Here is a 23,589-nt window from a genome sequence, read left to right on the forward strand (position 1 = left end):
TTGCAATTGCTTTTAGTGTCTTTGTCATGAAATCTCTGCCCACACCTATATCCTGAATGGCAATGCCTAGATGTTCTTCTGGGGTTTTTATAATTTCGTATTTTGCATTTAAGACTTTAGTCCATTTTGAGTTGATTTTTTTATATGGTGTAAGGAAGGGGTCCAGTTTCAATTTTCTGCATATGGCTAGCCAGTTCTCCCTGTATCATTTACTAAATAGGGAATCCTTCCTCATTGCTTATTTTGGTCAGATTTGACAAAGATCAGATTGTTCGTAGGTGTGCAGTCTTATTTCTGGGCTCTATATTCTGTTCCATTGGTCTATGTGTCTGTTCTTGTACCAGTACCATGCTGCTTTGGTTACTGTAGCCCTGTAGTATAGTTTGAAGTCAGGTAACATGATGCCTTCAGCTTTTTTTCTGCAGTCATTTTTGAGTGGCCCCTCAAAAAGTTTGTTTAATGATATGGCTGCACCTCATTGTTTTCTGCCTGGTGGAACAATGTGTTTTTACAGACTCCAAGATCTACATCTTAGAATTTGAAGAAAGGAGGACAAGAAATGAGGATGTGATTTTTACTTGCAACTTGCCCTGTTCTGTTTGGCAAGATTAGAACTGGATGTCACTCTTTCTTTTGCCAAATGCTTTAAGAATTGCCCTACTCTTAATTCATTACCAGCCATAACTTTTATTCCTAATTTGCCCCAGTAGGCTATGGCCATACTGTCTACATCTATACTGTAATTAAATCAGAAGTTTTGTATTATTATGTAAATACACACCCTGGTAAACCAACCTAGCCTTTGCTGTAGTTACCATTGCACACTTGGTTGACTCAGCATAGATATTCAGAGCAGGTTATTATCCTCACTCAACTCAACAGCTCCTGTGTTAGTAACTAAAGCTGACTCTGATGGGGAAAATAATCTATCTTTGCTTTCTAGAGCACAGCCCTTCTGACCAGCTACACACTGTAGAGCTGTGTAGACTATTTTCTCAAGAGACAAGAAAGTTATCCTTGTATGGCTGGATTCAGAGAACTATAATCGTTGTGGTGATAGAAGAGGCACTTCCAGCTTCCTTGTTACATGCAAAAGCATGTGGATTCATCCCCCAAAAAATCGATCTTTCCCATTAGTTTGCTTTTCTAGACTCTGACCAAAAGAGAGGCCCTGAAACAACACGTCTGTGTGTGCATCCATATGCACACACATGTGCACATACACACATTTACATTACTTGTCATATGTGCTTCTCATTACCCTTAGGTGACTCTACATTACATGTTTTATTTGTGGATTGTTTTCATCAGGATGCCAGAGGTAGCATGGACCTGTTTTAGTTATTCTTTCAACAAACATTTATTGAGTACTTAGTGGCGATGAATATTGTCTTCAGACTCTCTTTTACATTCACAACCATTGTATAAATTAAGCACTGTTATCCTCATTTTACAGGTGAGATAACTTAGAAAGCTAAAATAATTTGCACAAAGCCAGTCAGCTAGGTTTTTTTTTTTTGTTTTTTTGTTTTTTTTTTTTTTGGCAGGGTGGCAGGGGTTGGGAAGAGGGAGGAGGAGAAGTAGAGAGCTGGGATTTGAAGCCAAGTATTATGTGAGTCTTCAAACCAGCACTCTCAACCACCATGGGAAGTGCCTCTACCTGATGGGATTCACATGGGAAGATGAAGATTAAGAACACTAAGTCATAGACCCTGGCTTTGGGACCCTCAAACACACCAATACCAAAATCTGATGAGGAGTGATAGGTGCTACGTAGAACATTACAGTGTAGGGCTGTGGGCCAGGGGAGAATTGAGTGAGTCTGCCTAGAGGGAACAGAGCAGAGGAAGAGATCAGGAAGAATTTTGCAAAGGAAGGCCTTTCATCTTGTCCTTGAATGGTAGGCAAAGATTCTTTTATTTATTATTATTATTTAGAAATAATGTTTCCCTATGTTGCTCAGGCTGGCCTTGAACTCCTGGGCTCAAGCAATCCTCCTGCCTCAGCTTCCCGAGAAGCTAGAATTATAAGCAGGAAGGAAAAACTTACTGAGAAGGAGAAAAAGAATCTTTGTAATAAACAGCATGAACAATTGCATGGCTATAGGTTGTGTCCAGAGAGTAGTGGCTAGGGTAGAGTGTAAAAATGGGAGAACAGACTGCGAATGGGTCTTTATGGTGAGCTATATGGTGAGCTGTATCAGCCGGGGCTTCTTGCATGTGCGCAATCAAACATTCTAGGTTGAGCTAAAGTAAACTCACAGGCAGTACACTGTGAGCTTACAGAGTCAGCTGGAGAGCTGGTCTTTGAGACTGGCTAGGAATTGCTTGGAGAGCAGAAGAGTGTGGTCAGGATAAGAGCACTCCAACCTTTGTTTCTGTCCCTCATCACCCGTTGGAAATCCAGAGTCTAGGAGGACAATACCTAGCTTGCTGAGCTCAGGTCTCCCTATCCTCCCCAGGCCTTAAGGAATAAGGCTGTGGGAAAAGCATCCAGTAGTTTTTTCAGCTTTTTACATGAAAGGGAAGAGTAATTGTCCAGAAACAAAAGAGAGGGGCTCTGCTAGGCAGGGAGAATTGGTGCATGGTGGATTTTTTAAAAAATTCCTCTTTAGAAACTATCTACACTTTTAGAACTGGATGCCCACATGGTTAGATCCATAATGTGGCTGCCCCTGATAACATGGAGGGGGGCTTGCAGACACTTGGGGAAGGCAGTGGCCTTGCTAAGAGGCTACTGCTTTGGTCCAGGTGAGAACTGCTGTTTTCAGAGTGAACGTGGAGATGGAGGTGAGGCTCACAGGGTAATAGGAACAGCACTCCACGGCCGCAGTTACCTATAATATCCCTCACTTAGACAATGTTACGTTCATGTGATGAGAATATTATTGATCTAATGAAGGATTATCCCAAGGCTTATGATTTTATAAATGAGAAAATAACACACACTCCAGGGAGACTTAGCTGTTACATTAACAATTAATAGGAAAATCTGACAAAGCCAAGGCTTGGAAGTCATGCTTATCATGAATAATATAGAGCTGAGAGAGTTGGTCGGAACCCAAATACATTCAAAGTAATTTTCCATAAACCTGCCACCTCTAGTTTGAAAATATTTCATGTGTGAGACTGCGATTCTCTCTGACAGGCTGGGGTAGAAAGAAGAGGATGTTGGAAAGTAAATTGCTCTTTTTGTAATGGTAAAAATGTCATTACTGGGAGGAACATTAATCTTTCTGATCAGGTATTTTATCTTTAGCTGAGATTCTGGTTCTGTAATCCTCAGCATTATAAGCAAGCATGTTTGAGAACCCCTAAATATATGACAACCAGTTTTGTTTTATTACCCAAACAGTAATAGGAGGGTTTTTTTTTTCCAAGTTATTCAGTGGAGCCAGTCTCTTTTCTCAACCCTAGAAACAGCAGGAATTTCAAGGTGAAGTCACTGTGGTAAAACTCTGGCCTCAGTCCCAGCTGGCCCTGATGGTTCTGGTGATCTTAGTCTTGCTCTGTCACCAGGCTGGATCTGGTGTGATCTCAGCTTACTGTAACGTCCGCCTCCTGAGTTCAAGTGATTCTCCTGCCTCAGCCTCCCAAGTAGCTGGGACTACAGGCATGTGCCACCATGCTCAACTGACTTTTGTATTTTTAGTAGAGACGGGGTATTATCATGTTGGCCAGGATGGTCGCGATCTCTTGACCTTGTGATCTGTCTGCCATGGCCTCCCAAAGTGCTGGGATTACAGGCATGAGTCACCATGCCCGGCCTGCAGTGAACTTATTCCAATAACATTAATGCCTTCTTTGGATTCTCTGTGTGAATCCCACCTTGAAGAATCTGCTTGAGAGAATGAGGCCAATTCCTGTGTCTATGAATTAGGTTCACCAGGTCCCATAGTGTAATCCCAGACACCAGTTAGGAAAGGTTTGCTTCTGACTACCAGAGGACTGTAGGGAAGGAGCAGAATTGGTCTTAGTTTGTGTCCCCCGATTGCAGACCCTGAGACAAAAATCTGAGAGCAGCTAGTTTATTTAGGGAGCACTGAGAGGGGGTGGTGAAGTGAGACAGGAAGAGAGAAAAGGCAATGAAATGTGCATCATTGAGCAGGGGGGCGCAGTCCCATGGAGGACCCTCAGGGAGACTGTGTGGGACACACTTCAGAACTGTCCCACTGAGAGGAGAGGAAGTGTTTAACCACCAACTCCTCGTTTGAAGGTCACTCCAAGGGTGGGGCTACATCTTCAGTGCTCCCAGCCTACTCTTCACCCAAACACAAGCAAGGCATGCACCTGCAGTTAGAGAATGCCCCCAAGAAGCCATTTGTATACACAAGAAACATCTGCAGGCAACGTCCAGGATTGTCCCTGGAGAAATGGCAGAGAACAATCAGCAGCTGATACAAAATGAATGGGGAAAAATTAATTGCTGCACCTTCAAAAAAAGTCACGAGTGTCCTTAAAGAACCTGCCATGATGTTAAAGGTGGTGAATTGAATGTCTCTGAGGGACACAGTCAGAGGAGATATTCAGCCATGGATCATACTCTGAAAGTATTTATAATCTAATAAAGGAGTTAAGATGCATTTATAAATAAGTCTAATACAAGAGACAAAGTGATGAGAGATATTGCAAATCATATACAGAATGAGAGGTGCCAGGAACAACCTCTAGGTAGGAAGGACTCAAGAACAACTTCGTAGAGAAGGCAGTACTTGGCTTTGACACTCAGAGATGAAGAAGGTGGGCCTTCCATGCAGAAGCAGAATCATTACAGACACAGAGGATGGAAAGACGAGGTTTGGATCCATTTAACCTGATGTTTAGGGAGTGAAGGTGAGTTTGAGGAGGATTAGAAAATTCAGTTGAGCCCTAATTATGTAGAGTCTTCAATACCAGGCTTAGGGTGTCAGCCTTTACCTTTAGGCCAGTGGTTTGCAATGGTGTACCAGGCATATGGGGTGGCACCAACCCTTCCAGGTGTAATACCACTTTTTAAATTTACTGCAACAGAGATACACATATATGCAAACACGCACACACAAATATTGTTACGATGGTATCTCTCAGGTCATAAACTTCTATTAGTCAGTGTGTAAAAGGGTACAACTTGCAAGAAACTAATAGAGAGAGGCAGAGGAGAGTAATGAGACAATGTTTACAGCAACACAAAACATACTGTCTTGTATGTATATAAACAGGCACAGGCAGGGCAACAAGGAGATCTCAAACATACCTCAAATGCAAAAGGCAACCAACAGTTTAGTGATTAGGGATCAGTTCCACTCAATACTGTCAGCTGGGAATCTGCCCCCACCCAATTTTAATATTTAGTAGTGTGCCAAGAAATCACAAGGGTTGTTAATCATCTTAAAGCAATGGAGAACCATCTCAAAGTTTTTTGGAGAAAGGTAAGGTGACCTGTTATTAAGAGCATGAGCAATAGCATGGGTTCTCCATGGTTCTCTGTGGATGAGGGTTTTCTCTAATAAAAATGTGTGTTCAGGCCACTTTCAACACAGCTTATGCACGTGGTAAAAATGGGAAACTGAATGGAACACTCTGGGACTAGAGACAACTCTTGACATAAGTGTAAAAGAAAGGACCTAGCCTCCAACATCAACTTTTATCAATAAGCATTTGACAATTATGTACTGACTCCAACTGAACACAAGAGACCTTTTAAGTGCCAGGTCAGAAAGACACTTAATGGTATGTGACCTTAGAAAGTTACTCATCCTGGTCTGTGTGCTCATTGGTAAAATGGAGGTAAAAAGATCAACCTTGCAAAATAATTGTGATGATGAAATAATGTATCTTGTTAAAATCTTGGCTCTTGATAGCAGGATTCAGGCTACAGAAGGAGTCAGACTAAGTAATTTGGCCAGTAGGTCAGAATCATAATCCAAAATGCCTTCAGGAGCCAGTAAAAGTTTGAGATAGCCAAGAGTAGGAAATACAGTGACGGACACCATGGGGAGCTGGGGAGTATATAAAGGTCTTCAATTTTAAAAATACATGAGAGTCTAGGCTTTCCAAACAAAATACGTTGCCCGGCCAATTTCTGTCTGCCAGATCCTACTGTTCAGCCACTGTTCTAGGTCATTATCTGGGCTCCCATTGCTGTGCCATAGGATTGACAGGTATTACCAATCAAACAAATCACTATTTTTTAACTAAGCCTAGATGAGTCCTGAGATTCTTCTCATTATGATGCAACATGAGCTTCAGTTTATTGATTCTTCTCCCACCCTGCTTCCCAGGCTCAATATGATCATTACAACAAGTTTACTTTGAACATATTTGCAAAAATACTTTAACATATGAGTGAAGGGGGTGGTATCATATAAACGCACAGTTTCTCAGTACTCTCTTATTCTAACTCCTAACTGTCCACAATTAATTTTTTTCCTTTTGCATTCATTTTAAAATATGTATCAAGTCTGCACTACTCAGGCCCTGGGGCTATAAGGTTACGCTCCCCTTAAGGGAATCAGGGTCTCACAGTGTCCAATGAACAAGGAGCCTAGGGATCCTGGCAAGAGTAGACAGGAAAATATACAGGCTTATTTAGGAAGTTGAAAAAACAATGCCTGGCCCAGTGCTGGCCAGAACAAATAACTTCACCCTCTGAATCTGTTTCCTTAGCTCCCAGGATAATAATCCCTTCCTTGACCACCTGATGATGTAACTGTGAGGATCAAATAAGTTCATGAGTGTGTAACAGTTTGGCAAACTAAAAGCCTTTTAACATTATTGTTCTGTTGTAAGGGAATTGTGGGGAATGGGTTGGTAGAGTATGTCTGATGAGGCTGCTGTGTCCTGATTAACTTGTATAATTTTAATATTTGCCATAAAATAGGTGTTTTAAGGGGTGTCCAGGAAACCAAGAGAGCTTTCTTTGCAAGGATCCATGTTTGGTGATAACAATCTCAAAGAACAGAAGTAAAATAAACAACATGATCATTTTGTAGATCGAGCGTGTCATCCTGTGCTACAGACAATGGAACTTTCTCCTCTCTAGCCTCTATCATCTTAATGTATCCTAACACACTCGTGAACTCATGTGTTGTTTGCAACAGCATCATGAGGTAGTCCACGAGGGGATGAATGCCCTTGAGAAGTTACTCATGCCTGGCCAGCATGAGAGCCAGGAACTGAATATGGTTTTACTGACTTTTTATATAACGCCGTCCATTTTCATGTCTATTCATACCTAAAAATACTGTTCGACTAAGCTTTCTAGAGGATGATGGGAAGAGGAAAGAAAAAAGAAATTAAAGCACCGCTATTCCTTTCCATGTCTGTACCTGGGTACCAGAGATGGCACCGCCAGGCTTTAGCTGCCCTTGGCTTGCATAATCATGCCCTGATCAAATCGTTGTCCCAGCATGGCCTTACCTGCAGCTAACCTGATGCCCTTCTGCTTTGCTCAAATGCTGAAGGGATGGATTTACACCTAAATCAATATTTAATCTAATGTACCTCTCTTGACTCCATTTGTAGAATGGCGTGTAGATCTTGGATAAGAACACAAGCCTGCAAGCTGAATCGAAGCCTTTTGCAAGGCAGCAAACTCAAGGAGGAGACAGGGCAATAAATGCAGCAGAGGGAAGGTCTCCTTGATGAGGAGCAGTTAAAGACATGGGAAAGGGAGTCAATAGTGATTTAATCCTGCCTTGTTGCAAATGAGGCTCAGGATTCCAATAGACTCAAAGACATTAACAATAATGAAAAATACCCTAACAACATAGTAGGAGTTCTTTTCAGTCATGCATCATAATTCTTTAAAGGATATTTTTATTATTTGGATAAGAAAAGGCCTTATATATGTCTTTCTTCATATCATAAACACGTTTTGAATGCAACTTAAACATAAATATTTCATTACTATGTAGAAACTGAAATCTATGGCTATTATTCAAAGTGCCCCGGACTCAAAATGATTCGCCCAATGCCATTTAGATTAATTTCAAACTAGAAATGGACTTCTTAACTTGATTTTCTTTAAAGAGGCTGAACTTAAATTTCTGAGTCTGGAAAATAAATTGTTTGTGGAATGGTAATGAAAAACTAAATGAGCTTGAAGCATGAAGGAAGAAATAAAGAAGGGAAGCAAAAGAGAAGAGGAAGGAAAGAAAAGGGAGAGTAGGGGAGGAGAGAAATTACTTCCAGTGAGCTGAAAGAATCAGCTTCTCAATAGTAAGATTTGTATCTTATAGGCTTCAAGTTCAGTGAATTGGTCTACTTAATTTAGAAGTGTTTTCACTCTTCCTATCCGAAAATATTATTTCATATTCAATTATGTTCTACATGATCATGTTTTTGGTGGACAGGAAAATCACAGAAAGGGATTCATTCCATAAATTCACAACTAAGTGATGCTATGAGGCATATAAAATGAACAGCATTTCATCCGTAAGTTCTATTGCCTGCTTATAGGCATCAACAAAATGCCCCTGACCTCAAGATGCCTTTGGAATTGATAGAAGACTTTAGCTACATGCTTCTAAATCCACAGTTTCAATAAGCAATGGCTCCATTCATAAGCAGTGCCTTTAATGTCACTCGTGGTAACTGAGGCTTTTGGAAGTCAAGTCAGATTCAGGACAAGGAGCATATTTGATAACACATCTGATACAAAGCATAAATGCTGGATTTCTATGGTGATGAAACACCCTTTCATATCTCCTTCAGCCCCTGCCCAAAGCTTCTTCAAATAGATGTATAATCAGAGCAGGAGCATGACACTTGCTATGCAAATACAGCTTCAAGCCAAGTGCCTTTCTCCTCTTCAATTCTATGGCCTCCCCCAAGCTCATCCTATAAGAAAATTTTGAAGCCTTCCCATGAACAAAAGCATGACATTTGAAAATGTTCAAAATACCTACCTTTGCACATTTAGTATTGTTGTAAAGCCTATGAGATTTTAAACCACTCCTACTGATTCACTGTAATAAGCTAAGATTTTGTTACAAGCATACACTTAGGAACACCATTCTCTATGTGGAGGGCACATGTTAAAGTACGTGTGGGTGGTCATTTTGGTTTTTTTTTTCTTTTTTAAATTTCTTTTTCTTTTGTACTTTAGGTTGTAGGGTATATGTGCAGATCATGCAGGATTGTTGCATAGGTACACACAAGGCAATGTGGTTTGATGTCTCCTATCCCCCGTCACCTACATATGGCATTTCTCCCCATGTTATCCCTCCCCGACCTCCCTGCTGTCCCTCCCTTGCCCCCGCAAAAGATCCAAGTGTGTGATGCTCCCCTCCCTGAGTTCTCATTGTTCAATACCCAACTATGAGTGAGAACATGCAGTGCTTGATTTTCCGTTCTTGTGTCAGTTTGTTGAGAATGATGGTTTCCAGATTCATCCATGTCCCTACAAAGGACATGACCTCATCATTTTTTATGGCTGCATAGTATTCCATGGTGTATATCTGCCACATTTTCCTTTTCCAGTCTATTGTCGATGGGCATTTGGGTTGGTTCCAGGTCTTTGCTATTGTAAACAGTGCTGCTATGAACATACGTGTGTATGTGTCTTTATAATAGAGTGATTTATGATCCTTTGGGTATATGCCCAGTAATGAGATTGCTGGGTCAAATGGAATTTCTATTTCTAGGTCCTTGAGGAATTGCCACACTATCTTCCACAATGGTTGAACTAGTTTACACTCCCACCAACAGTGTAAAAGTGTTCCTATTTCTCCACATCCTCTCCAGCATCTGTTGTCTCCAGATTTTTTAATGAATGCCATTCTAACTGGCCTGAGATGGTATTTCAATGTGGTTTTGATTTGCATTTCACTAATAATCAGTGATGGTGATCATTTTTTCATATGTTTGTTGAAGTGTTTATTCATATCCTGTGCCCACTTTTGAATGGGTTTGTTTGTTTCTTGTATATCTGTTTTAGTTCTTCATAGATACTGGATATTAGCCCTTTGTCAGATCGGTAGATTGCAAAATTTTTTTCCCATTCTGTTGGTTGCCGGTTCACTCTAATGAGTGTTTCTTTTGCTGTACAGAAGCTGTGGAGTTTAATTAGTTCCCATTTTTCACCAATGCTTTTGGTGTTTTAGTCATGAAGTCCTTGCCTATGCCTATGTCCTGAATGGTTTTGCCTAGGTTTTCTTCTAGGGTTTTTATGGTGTTAGGTCTTATGTTTAAGTCTTTAATCCATCGGGAGTTAATTTTAGCATAAGGTGTCAGGAAGCGGTCCAGTTTCTGCTTTCTGCACACAACTAGCCAGTTTTCCCAACACCATTTGTTTTTATGTTCATATTTACACACCCCTCTTAACCCTGATGACTTTTTATGCCAATGGGTAAGAGAGTGTTAGAAAAAGACACTGTGGTCAAAATAAAAGGGAGAGTATATGGATAAACCACATGAGAATCACAACCATTCATTTCTTTTTAAGAACACACATTTCCACTGTGAATGCCTGATAATGATGTTTACTTTGTCATTTTAGGTTTAACTAAACAGTCAATTAGAAAAACATGAACTATGCTTTAACTGATCATTGGTGTAAATTGGATTATACCATTTTTTGTTTGAATCCTCTGAAAAAAATTAAATCAATATTTTCTTTAAAATCCATGTCTAAGAATCTCTAGTTGGCACCTGAATTCACTGAATAATCTGCCTGGTGCTAGGAAGGATGCTAAGATAAATAAAACTGTCTCTGCCCTTAGAGAGACTATAATCTAGAAGGGAAAAGAATGCACATAGAGACTCATTCTGCTTTATGTAAAGCAGAAGGTTCTAGGAGGAAGACAAAGTACTGTGAAGCTGAGGAGAAAGGTTTGATTGGAGCCTGTGGAGAGACAGAGATCAGACAAGCCACAACAAGCAGCTGGGATTAGGGTCAATACTGAAAAGAGGGGTGGACTTTTACCCCCAAATAAATAAACTTCTTTCCTTTTCCAGAAAGGGGAGTCCAGCTTTTCTAATCTTAATATGAAGATGATGACACAAAGATGCGTTTGAGAAGGTGAATCACATGGGCCAAGTGGTCTGCATCGTGTGAATGCCCCTAATTTCACTAAGCTGTAACAACAAAAAGCAAAAAAAACTTTCAAAACATTTTTTTTTTTTTACTTTAGGTTCTAGGATATACATACAGAGCATGCAGGTTTGTTGCATAGGTATACATGTGCCATGACGCTTTGCTGTACCTCTCAACCCGTTATCTAGGTGTTAAGCCCTGCATCCTTTAGGTATTTCTCCTAATGCTATCCTCCCCTAGCTCCCCACCCCACAACAGGCCCTGGTGTGTGATGTTTCCCTCCCTGTCTCCATGTGTTCTCGTTGTTCAACACCCACTTGTGAGTGAGAACATGTGGTGTTTGGTTTCCTGTGTTAGTTTGATGAGAATGATGGTTTCCACCTTCATCCATGTCCCTGCAAAAAAACATGAACTCAATTCTTTTTAATGGCTGCATAGTATTCCATGGTGTATATGTGCCACATTTTCTTTATCATTGATGGGCATTTGGGTTGGTTCCAAGCCTTTGCTGTTGTGAACAGTACTGCAATAAACATACGTGTGCATGTATCTTTATAGTAATATGATTTATAATATTTTGGGTATATACCCTGTAATAGGACTACTGGGTCAAATAGTATTTCTGGTTCTAGATCCTCGAGGAATCACCACACAGTCTTCCACAATGGTTGAACTAATTTACACTCCCACCCACTGTGTAAAAGTGTTCCTATTTCTCCACAGCCTCACCAGGATCTGTTGTTTCCTGTTTCAAAACATTTCTTGTATCAGATCTTTTCCACAGCCAATGCAAGGGAGAATTTTTTAAGTACAAAATGAAAGTTAATAAAATATCAGATGACAATAGTTAAATTGCTAGAATTTGGCTCAGCCTAGAAAACCAAACTTGTCTTTGACTTTGCAAACCACACCACACGGAGCTGGCTTCTGAATAACATTGGGCTTCTAAAACAAACAAACAAACAAACACTGGTGAGAAAAGTTACAACAATTGCAACTGAGTCCCATCAGTGTCAGGATCCACCAGTCAGTAACTGCTCTCATCTTTTGCTCCTCACTTCAGTTAGGGTTCCCCAAGCAATTCTATCTGCAGATACAAGGGCAGCCACACCTAGAGACAGTATGGGACCGGAAAAGGAGCACCCTCCTGGCCCTGAAGTCTGGGCATTGCTTTTTAGCCCACCATTTGGCCCTGGATAAGTCATGTCTGTCTCATTTCGGTTTTTTCATCTGCAAATCGCCATGCCTACATCACAGGCTTGTTGTGAGTTTTCAGGGAGGTAAGCCATGTGAGAATTCTCTGCAAACTGCTGCCTAAATCTCAGTGAGTGTCTGCATTAACACCATCGGTAGATGGTTTCTGCCATAAACAAGGAACCTCCCTTACTGAGCCAAAGTGCTTTAATTTTGTCATCCAGGCCTTTCTTATTGCTTTCACTTAGCTGTGTGGTCTCAGATAAGCCACTGAAACTTTTTGAGCCTCATTTTTCTCACATTCAAAGTGGACCCTGTAATTATGTCTGCACTGCCTATCTTGGAGGTTCACTATCATAATCTAATAAAAGGATGTAAAAGTGAATTACGAAGATAAAGCACCCCATAAATATTAATGTTATGCTGATATGGAGGTTCCCCCTGGATTTCTGACCCAGACTTCTTGACTGAGTGCCAGACCCTTTCCTCAAACCACCCACCTAGATGTAGCTTGTCACCTGCTGCTGTCTTTAAGCCTTCTCCTCATCCTTCAAGTCCTGCTTGCCTCTGATTCTGGCCCACTGAGTGCTAATACAGCTCATGCTCCTACCCTGCAGTGCCCCACTCTACCCTGACCATCATTCCAAAAACCATATTTCAGAACCAAGCTCCTTCTACTCCACCATTGTGTGTCTGAGCCCCAGCCAGGCCATGAATTTTCAGAACCTGACAATTCCAGGTTTCTTTTTCCATAGCCTGCAACTCTCTGTTGCTTAGACTGTCAAAATTCACAGCTGATTTTGTCTCATTTCATTCCTGGAAGATTCAAGTAGGGCATTCTCAGCATTGTCTGGACATTAGAATCACAAGGGCAATCTAAAAAGAATAACAATGCCTGGGTACTATCCCATGAAGATTCTGATATGATGGGTCTGGAGAGTCGTGTGAGCATTAAAATTTTTCAAAACTACTCCTGTGATTTAACTACGTAGCCAAGTTTGAGAACCACTGACTTACAGCGTTGTTCCTAGCCAAGTTGTAACCTGGGATGGGGGTGGGGACTGGTGACAACCCACCTCTCACCTGCATTGGGTGTGGTGGCCAGAATCTACATCAAAGGCAAATCCTCAACCAAATCCTGACACCTTACACTGAAATTAACTCCAGATGGATTAAAGACTTAAACATAAGACCTAACACCATAAAACCCTAGAAGAAAACCTAGGCAAAACCATTCAGGATGTAGGCATAGGCAAGGACTTCATGACTAAAACACCAAAAGCATTGGCAACAAAAGCCAAAATAGACAAATGGGACATAATTAAACTCCAGAGCTTCTGCACAGCAAAAGAAACAATCATTAGAGTGAACCAGCAACCAACAGAATGGGAAAAAAATTTTGCAATCTACCCATCTGACAAAGGGCTAACATCTAGAATCTAGAAAGAACTAAAACAGATTTACAAGAAACAAACAAACTCATTCAAAAGTGGCCAAAGGATATAAACAGACACTTTTCAAAAGAATATATATATGAGGACAACAAACATATGAAAAAAAATGCTCATCATCACTGGTCATTAGAGAAATGCAAATCAAAACCACATTGAGATACCACCTCAGGCCAGTTAGAATGGCGTTCATTAAAAAATCTGGAGACAACAGATGCTGGAGAGGATGTGGAGAAATAGGAACACTTTTACACTGTTGGTGGGAGTGTAAACTAGTTCAACCATTGTGGAAGACAGTGTGGTGCTTCCTCAAGGACCTAGAAATAGAAATTCCATTTGACCCAGCAATCCCATTACTGGGTATATACCCAAAGGATTATAAATCAATCTATTATAAGGACACATGCACACGAATGTTCATTGCAGCACAGTTTACAATAGCAAAGACTTGGAACCAACCCAAATGCCCATCGATGATAGACTGGACAGGGAAAATGTGGCACACCAGGGAATACTATGCAGCCATAAAAAATGATGAGTTCGTGTCCTTCGTAGAGACATGGATGAACCTGGAAACCATCATTCTCAGCAAACTGACACAAGAACGGAAAATCAAACACTGCGTGTTCTCACTCATAGGCGGGTATTGAACAATGAGAACACAGAGACTCAGGGAGGGGAGCATTACACACTGAGGTCTGTTGTGGGGAGCTAGGGGAGGGTCAGCAGGGGGTGGGGAGGGATAACATAGGGAGAAATGCCAGATATAGGTGATGGGGAGGGAGGCAGCAAACCACATTGCCATGTATGTACCTATGCATCAATCTTGCATGTTCTTCACATGTACCCCAAAACCTAAAAAGCAATAAAAAGGATATTAAAAAAAAATAGCAGCCAGTCCAATTGGATCACCAGGTCTCAGGCAGCAGAACTCAGTAAAAAGAGGAATAGGTATGTCAAGACCAGATCTTGGTGTCCCCAGTTAGGCATTGTTTAGATTCTATCCCTGGGTTTGGGAAGGGGACATGGTTAAAGGAAATGAACATGATTTTCCCTACAGCAAACAAGAATAGAATTTCCATGGTCTCAAAAGTCAGCCTTTAGTTGATTCTGATTTGTTCGCATCTACAAATTTGTACCCACTCTGGGTCCTGGAAGCCTTGGTCTTCCCCACATACAATGTCTGATTAAAAAAAAAAAAAAAAAAAAAATGAAGGTGGCAGGATCCTCAAAGGCCAAACTTATCATTTTATGCAAGAGAAATCTGGGGCCCAGAGAGGACATGACTTGTCCAAGGTCACACAGCAATCTGAAGGCAGGCTTAAGAGTAGAGGACAGATATTCTGTCACTACCCAACAATGGGCCTATAGGAAATTGATTTGTGTATCATGTATTTAAGCCATGAAGTCAAGAACTATGTGGAATATTCTTTTAAAATAGATCACTACTTAGAACATTTGTGACTCACAAAAATGTTTTTTAAAACTCTTTCTCCATTTTGAAACTGTAGAGCAAGATACTTTGTTAAGGCTGGAAGCCCAGCAGGTGAGACTCAGGTATTTGCCACTTACTGTAAAAGGGAAAAGAGGGAGAAAACGGATCTGGATATTTTATTGGATTTTTCCCAGATAGCAGGAGATTAATTATTAAGATTTTCTAATATATTTGCTCTATAATTTCTTGGGGAGGGCAATCACCTCGTTGGGAAGCATTTTTTACCAAGGGTCAGGGTATTGATTCCACTAAGGTCTCATAATATAGGCAGACGCCAAGTACGTGTGAATAGTATTTCCATATAGGTGAATGTTAGGCCAGGAGTGAGCCACTAGAAGACTCATATCCCTGAAGGACTTAAGCTAACTGGGGCTGAGTCTGATGAAATCTACCTACAGACCCAGATGGCCAGAGAAGACAAGCAAGGCAGTATCAATAATATGTGCATTGTACTTTATAGTTTACAGAACATCATTGGGGCCACGTCTCAGAAAAGTACACAAGTCAAGCAAGTGTTACAAAATAAGTTGAAACAACTTTAGCTATTTTAAGAAGCTGGGGAGAAAAATCACTGTGGGAATACCCCATGATTTGAATAACCTATTTCACAGGTGGCACAACTAAGTTCAGCAAGATTATGTGACTTGTCAAGGTGACATGAAAATAATGATAGGCCCGATCCTAATGATTAAGGTTATTTCACATTCAGAGTCTATTTTACTATTACACCACAGATGCCTCAAGTAAAAGAAACGCAGGCAGGGCTGAAAGACCAGGAAGCCAGAGTTAGCAAGAACAGCACCAAGAAGCAGGTTTGGTGAGCCCACTTCTAGGACTGGGTATAAGACATCCTGGGCTGGTGAGTAGTAAGTAGGTGGTTGGAGTTAGGGCAGAGGCCTAAGGCTGCTGTCGGCCTTTATGGAGGAAGAGATGCTGCTGTTATTAATGAGTGTTTCTGGAAAGTCTGTACAGGTTGTATCTGCACTGAAGACCATCTGAGCCGGCTGAGTAGTATTAAGTTTGTCTCTGAAATGACCACTCAGATATAGCATCGACCTAATAAAAACTTAATGGAATTTTTTGCTCTGATCAGATGGTTTCAGGCCCAGTTTAGGATGACTGATCACATTCCCTGAGCTGTTCTGTCGTCCTCCCTCCACTGGAGCTTGCTGGGTTGGCCAGTGCCAGGATTTGAGCAATGTTGCCTTATGGCTTAGGTCTCTGTTTAACTTGAATAAATATTGTGGGACTTAAGTCAGTTATTTAAAATAAAGAATAAAAGCATTTCTGTGTCTTTTCTCTGTGTTGAGGGAATGATAGAATAATGGACTTCATTTTAGAGAAAATCAGATATATCAATCTTTTCATCTGGATACTGAGAGCTTTCATACTTTGGTTTGGAAAGACAAACAAAATTCATAGCCAACTAAATGCCTTATGTATATCCCAGAAAATTTTCCTCCATGAAAAAGAGATCTTATAAGAAATCTATACCTCACTTTCTCTATCCTGTGAAGGATAGAGATCTTTTCTTACATTTTAAGTGATACCTAATACATATATGCCTATGTATAAATGCTCCTCTAGTTCATTTGGGGGAACAGAAGGAAGAGAGCAGAAGTGTTGAGAAGTTGTTAATAAATATTCAGGGTGAGAGGTTCAAGTTTAATAGGGTAACAGACTTCCACTTCATAAAGTAATTCATTAAGATTTTTCCTTTCCAAACCTCTTGGTCACCCTAACCTGACGTTAGAAGTATCAAAGAGTGAGAAAGTCATGTATCAATCATAAATGTGTATGTTCATAAAAATATGCAGAAATTTCTAAAGATCATGATTTTTAATAAAGGATTTTATAGAAGCACACAATATAACATTGTATTCACGTGGTATGTATTTATCAAGTTAATTTTATCTAAATAAAGTAGCAAAATAAAACCCTTAATATAATTATGATTGGGAAATTTTTTACTATAAGAATTTTTTCCCATATTACAAAAGCTTGCAGACACCATTTGTCTCTGTAAAAATTAAATATATTCATTTATACATGGTATTTTTAAAATAAGAGATGATGAGAAATTCTGGATGTGGTTACTGATGACCATGCCTATAATTAGCTCCAACTTCCTCATTAGGGAATGCTGCTTTTAAAAAGTAGGAGATTCTAAGAATAATAGCTCATCTAACTGAAGATCATTATAAACAAATTAGGATGTATTTGTGAGTTGCGCTAATGATGCATGTTAAATGAATAAAGTGATATCCTGGTACAGAATTATGGGGAATATCTTTGTCTTTACCATTCTTCGTAATTATTATTTCTTATGCTTGTGCTATTTCTGTGTTTTTTGTATGTGCATGACATTTTGGAAGTAGGGAAGTTGCAACATTGGTGCTGTGCTTTACTAAATGAATGGGACAATTCATTTAGTGAGCAGGTATGAGCTGGATTGGAGGAGCAAGAGCAGTCCTTAATGAAAGGAAGGAAGGAAGCTATAAAGAGATTGTTTAGTTTTATTAATATCTGATTTAAAATATCATGTGTTAAATGTTGCTTCAACAGAGCTATATCATTAAGGAAAATATGTACTGTAGTCTTCCCTTATTCTCAAGGATGTGTTCCAAGACCCCCAGTGGCTGACCAAAGCTGTGACTAGTACTGAACCCTATATATACTATGTTATTTCCTATACGTATTTGCTGTTCATACATTCCTATGATAAAGTTGAATTTATAAATTAGGCACAGTAAGAGATTAACAATAATAATAAAATAGAGCAATTATAACAATATATGTAATAAAACTTATGTAAATGTGCCCCCCCAAATATCTTACCCTTCTCTACTCACGCAGTTTTGGGCTGCAGTTGACTGCAGGTAACTGAAATTACAGAAGGCAAAACCACAGATAAAAGAGCACTACAGTATTTTTAAAGAATGTTGGCAGAAATATATTAGACCTCAAACTTGCCTTAGCAATTAATAAAACTTTTGAGCATGTCTTCTGTGCAAGGAATTTTAAGCACTTTATCATGCACATACTTGCAAAGTGATGCAGAGCTCTGAGGAAATAATCCAAAAGAAACTTTAAAAATAATTATAATATGAAATCATCATTAGTTATCTTAATGCAAATGTGTCTGTGTGACTCATGGCATTGATCCAGTGACAACCCTTCTGTCCTTTCTCAGGAACAGGTGGCCCCACCTGCCTGACCACATACATCCCTCTCCCGAGAAAGGTCCACTCTCCAGGACCTCGCTCCAGCTGCTGAGGGCACTCCCTGGAGGATATGTTTAACTACATCCTCCCCAAAGACAAGCTACAAGCCCAGGAGTGATCTCAGCAGGCAAAGTATTCAGGACACAAGAGTGGCCTCCTGGCTTCTTTTTCTCTTTGGCTCCTGGAAACAAAGAATAAGGTAACAAGTGGACTCAGCATGGGCAATTTTTAAAAGTTATACATTTAGTTCAGCCTCATAACAGATGAAGTGACTTAAAAAAAAAAAAGAGTTAATGGTTTGGGCTGGTTGTAACAGCTCCTTGTAATAGGTAGTAAAGAATTTTCTGGATTGACGCCAAACTTACCTTCAGTGAAAAACACATGAAGGTAATTGCTTGGAGAACTTGCACACTAAAGAACAGTTCATGACATTTTAACACGATAAATGATGGTGAAATCCCATTAGGGAACTAATCTTTAATCCATGGAGCTAGAAAGTTAAAAGAGAGAAAACTGGAAGTATTCTTTTATCTGCTTTAAACAATAAAAAAAAAATTCCTGAGAGAGCTACATATTTGCTAGAAAGTACAGGGGCTTTCCTGAGATTGTGCTCTGATGAAATAAGAGGTTTTGTTCTGAATGCTCTTTAACGTGCATCTTCATGTAGACTTGTTTTCACTGAATACCTTTATGCTATTTCTGTAAGTATATTCTTCATTGTTCTAAACTTTGGCATCGAGAATTACACGTATATTTGACGATTCAAAGAAGATAATTATAAGTTTCTCTTCTCTTTTTTATTATGCAAAATGTAACGAGGGCACATTTACTCTCTGCGTACTTGGTACTCAGTCATGTTTGCTGTTCATTCACATTATTCACCTTCTTAGATGTCCTTATGCTCCAACTGCTGCTATCCCAGGTATGGTCTCCTGGGCTCCACGGTGGTTTTATAATGCTGGGATCAAAGCTCAGAGATTTAACTGCAACCATTTTAAGGTTATGGCCCAGAAAATGCAAATCAAAAAATTTAATAAAATGAAGATTGAGGGGAGCCTTGCTTTTCCAGGATTCTTGCTCATAATGCGAATCGGTCTTTATTCATTTGACAAGTATCACTGAGCACCTCCTATGTGCCAGAATCTAAGGGGATGGAGATACGAAAAGACTACACATAACTGCAATAGATCAGCAGCTGAACAAGCTATTAAAGTACCATGTGAAAAATGATATATAACAAAAAGATGTGATGAGACGGTATCAGATAGAAATATTTCAATGCAAAGACACAAAGTAAGACTAAAACTCAGGGTAGTCCAAACAAAAAAGCTAATTTATTAGCTTATGTATCTAAAACAGAATTATTGCTGATCCCAGGCACCTCCAGTACCTAGAATGTAACTATATTTAGAGATAGATCTTTTAAAAGTTTACTGAGTTAAAACGGGTCATTAGAGTAAGACCTAATCCAGTACAACTGTGTCTTTAAAAGAAGGTTTGGACACAGGCATGCACAGGAGGAAGTCCACATGAAGATACAGGGAGAAGAACAACATCCATAAGCCAAGGAGAGAGGCCTCAGAAGAAACTATCCCTCCCAAAACCATGATCTCATACTTCTGGCATCCAGGAATAGGAGAAAATGAATGTCTTCTGTTTAACTCAGTCTGTGGTCCTGTATTATGGCAGCCCTAGCAAACTAATACTGAGCACTGACTCAGGCTCCATGGCGGCTTCTCATCAACTCTTAGCATCACCCTTTGGGCTACAAAATAGTATCAGTTGTTCCACACTTTAAGATTTCTCACTATGTTTTCCAAGTGCAGCAAGAGGAAGCTTCTAGTAGCTCTCCATGTTTTAGAATTCCCACTCTCTCCTATGCCTTTGTCTGAACGGTTGCTGTGGCTTAGGGAATGCAATTTGTGGATGAGCGTAAGACAACCAGGACCTGCCCCTGAGGTGGGTGAGGTCAGTTCCATCCTAACCACATAAGGTGAGGTCCCCAAAGGAAGATAAAGGTATTTTTGTGGAGCATAGCATGGAGATAACCAACAAAGACACAAAGAAGGTGATCAAATAAATCTACCTGGAAAAGCTGAGCAAAAGTAACCCTGAGAAAAATTAAGGTGGGTCATAGAGAATGAATAGGTGTTCTGTAGAGAAGGACTCAAAGAATAATACACACAAAGGAAGCAGCATATATAAGGGCACAGAAGAGCCTGCTATATCTGGTAAGGTAATCAATATGTCCCTGTCTACCTGGACATTTCCAGTTTTAGTGCTGGAAGTCCTACATCCTGAGAACTCCCTTGGTTCCTGGCAGATATAGTTTGTCTGGAACTGTATCTATTTTAAATGGAACTCCCACATCCCAAGACCCCCTCAGTCTTGGACAAACTTGGGTGGTTGGTCACTCTATGTTGGGGGAATTATGAGCAAAGTTTATGAAGCAAATTGGCTGGAGATAAAATTGGAAAGACTGGCTGAAACTAATTGCAAAGGGCCTTTCGTGCACCCTAGTTTGAAGTAGAGAAAAAATCTGTAGTGTTCCTCTGCCATGTTGCAAAAATAAGTTAGTAGGATATTATTCTATGGAGGTGAGAGGAAGTCTGTGTCAATCATACAAATGCCATGGACCTTTTGCAACTTGACCTGTTTCAGGAAGTTCATGGACCTTGAGGGCTGTATAGCATTTGGGAGCAGCAGAAAGTTCCAGGCCAATTCTTCTGACTCAGAGACACTGAACCCTGGGGTTAAGAGCAGCACTCTGCTGGGCACATTGCGAGGCTCCACAAATGGTAGTTGATTCTTGGTTAACAGGCTTCCCTTAGTAAATAGAATTGCCTCTTCAACTATCCCGTCTGCATACCTTCCTCTATCTCTTTTTTCTTTCTACCTTTTCATGCCTTCATTTCCAATTGCCAACCTGGGGCTTCAAACCCACCAAACCTACCAATTAACTGCTCACCTTCCCCCCACCACTACCTCTTCCACCTACAGCCTTCCGTCTGTTGAGGATGCTGCCATTCCCCAGCCACTCACCCCCATGCTGTGGAATATACCGCAGTCAATGAAAACAAGTGGCTGAAGAAAAGTTGCAAGCAATGATTATTTAGAATGATCTCATATTCATATAGATTACATCTAGATACTTTCAGATATATATTAATACAAACATATAGGAAAAATCATCTAGAAGTAGATATACCAAGTATATATACCAAATTTTTTATTTTTTTTTAGATGCAGTCTCACTCACTCTGTAGCCCAGGCTGGAGTGCAGTGGTGCAATCTCAGCTCACAGCAACCTCTGCCTCCCTGGTTCAAGCAGTTCTTGGTATACCAAACTCTTCTTCCTTCACCAAATACTACATGGATGATTCCAGACAAGTTTATTAAACACTTCTAGGGACTCATTCCATATCTGTAAATTGGCATACTATTAACCATTTTGCATAATATTTGGGACAGAGTAGACTTAAATAATTTTATTTTAAAAATACATATTGATGATCTTTCAGCACTGACTTAAAACCTCCCAGATCTGTGGAACCGCAGAATTTTCATCCCCATTCTACTTTAATACCTGGGAAATCACAATGCTGTAAACTACCCCAGCTAAAAAGTCCAAAACCCTGAAATTCCCTCCTTTGGGTAGGCCTTGCTTGTGCACATGCTCACTCCGGCTAACTATATCCTTGCCCTTATCCTGACAGCCAATCATTCGCCCTTTCACCTGGATCTCATTCGCCCTTTCTCCTGGATCGTAATTTCTTCTGAACAAGGGTCTCACACACTTCCTAATTTCATTCACCCTACTGCCCAGTAGGGCTCAGTGCCAGGCATTGAAGCCTCCTCTCTTGCAAGCACACTGGAGTCCCTCAACTCTTTTCTCTTTTTCAGGTTTTGTTAATAGGTTTTACTTTATTATATATGCAACCTTGCCATGCCTGCCAGTTAACTCCCTGTCCCCCCCAACCTCCCGCCAATGTTATCTTCATATCAGCTCCCTCTTGGGGGCCACTGAGCTGCCTCACTTTCCTTCTGGGCTGGAGTACTGGTGCCCCCGCAAGCCGGCAGGGGGAGATCCTGGTCAAAGGTGAACTGTGTTCCTTGACTGTGATGCACATCCCAATCTACGATAAGGACCCTCCAGATGCAGTGTTTCTGTAGAGCATAGCGAGCTGCCACAGCCGCATGGTTGAACATGGAATAGCCATCTGTAAGACTGTGCTGGGCATGACGTCCAGGAGGCCTAATGATGGCCATGCGATTCCGGATTTCAGCCCCCAGGACCATATCCACCAGCCTGAGGACAGAGACCAAGGCCAGGCAGGCACAGGAGTATGATTTCAGATGAAGATGAACTGAGTCATAGGTGTCTGCTAGGACACGGAGTTCTCCCTCATTCATGTACTGGGTTTTTTCCATCAGATCAATATATTCTAGGCTGTGAACATCACTTCTTCCTTTTCAGCAAACCAGGCCTGAAAGGACACGCAGAAACCTAGGAGGCCCTCCTGGATCAGTTGCTCCTTGATGGCATGGAGCCGCTCAGGGCTTTCGGGGAAGCTGTCATCCCAGAGGCGATGGAATTCATTTAGCTGCTCATCCAGCACCAACCCAGTGCTTCAGCCTCAAGGTTCAGATCCATCCCTTGCAGTCCCATGATTAGGTCTTCTTTGATTGCTTGGCCGACCTTCTTCATTTTGCTTTTCTTCTTTACCTCCGCTAGATTAGGGATGGAGCGGGGAATGGCTCCCTTTTTAATGTTTCGCTTTGAGGTGACACTGGAGTCCTGAGGGGAAGACTGGAGGTTCTGCCTACTTCTTTGCTGTCTGGTTGTGGAATCCTGGCTGGTTGAGGTCATAGTTGAGGCCCTTTCGGCCTCTCTCCCAGGATAATCACCCACCCCTTTCACTCAGCCCGTCCTTCCTGGCCCTGGCCCCTCCCTCAACTCCTTGACTGCCCACTGAAACTGCCTTGCCACTTTCCAGCCCCTGGAAACACTATTTAACAAACTTTTTTTTTTTTTTTTTTTTAAGTTCTCAAACCATGCTGATTGAACTCAGTTTCAATGCTGTTTTCCAATGCTGGCCCCTCACTGCTGATGAAATTCCCCACTTGGCTCTTCTGAACTTGCATGTACAGCTCTATTTTCAACCCCCTAACCTGACTCCAAGCAGTGGCATTGCCTCCTGCACTGCAG

General features: G+C 40.7%; 1 protein-coding gene and 1 pseudogene across 1 annotated transcript in view; one reads left to right on the forward strand and one right to left on the reverse strand.

Annotated features, from left to right (window-relative positions):
* Positions 1-23,589, forward strand: part of SCHIP1 (schwannomin interacting protein 1) — a 574,152-nt gene that overhangs the window by 140,564 nt on the left and 409,999 nt on the right. The window lies entirely within an intron of this gene.
* LOC105713552 (histone deacetylase 6-like) lies at positions 22,383-23,250 on the reverse strand (annotated as a pseudogene).

Source organism: Aotus nancymaae, unplaced genomic scaffold (genome assembly GCF_030222135.1).
Source record: "Aotus nancymaae isolate 86718 unplaced genomic scaffold, 86718_ANA_hifiasm-v0.15.2.pri h1tg000019l, whole genome shotgun sequence".
In the NCBI taxonomy this organism is placed as follows: Eukaryota; Metazoa; Chordata; class Mammalia; order Primates; family Aotidae; genus Aotus; species Aotus nancymaae.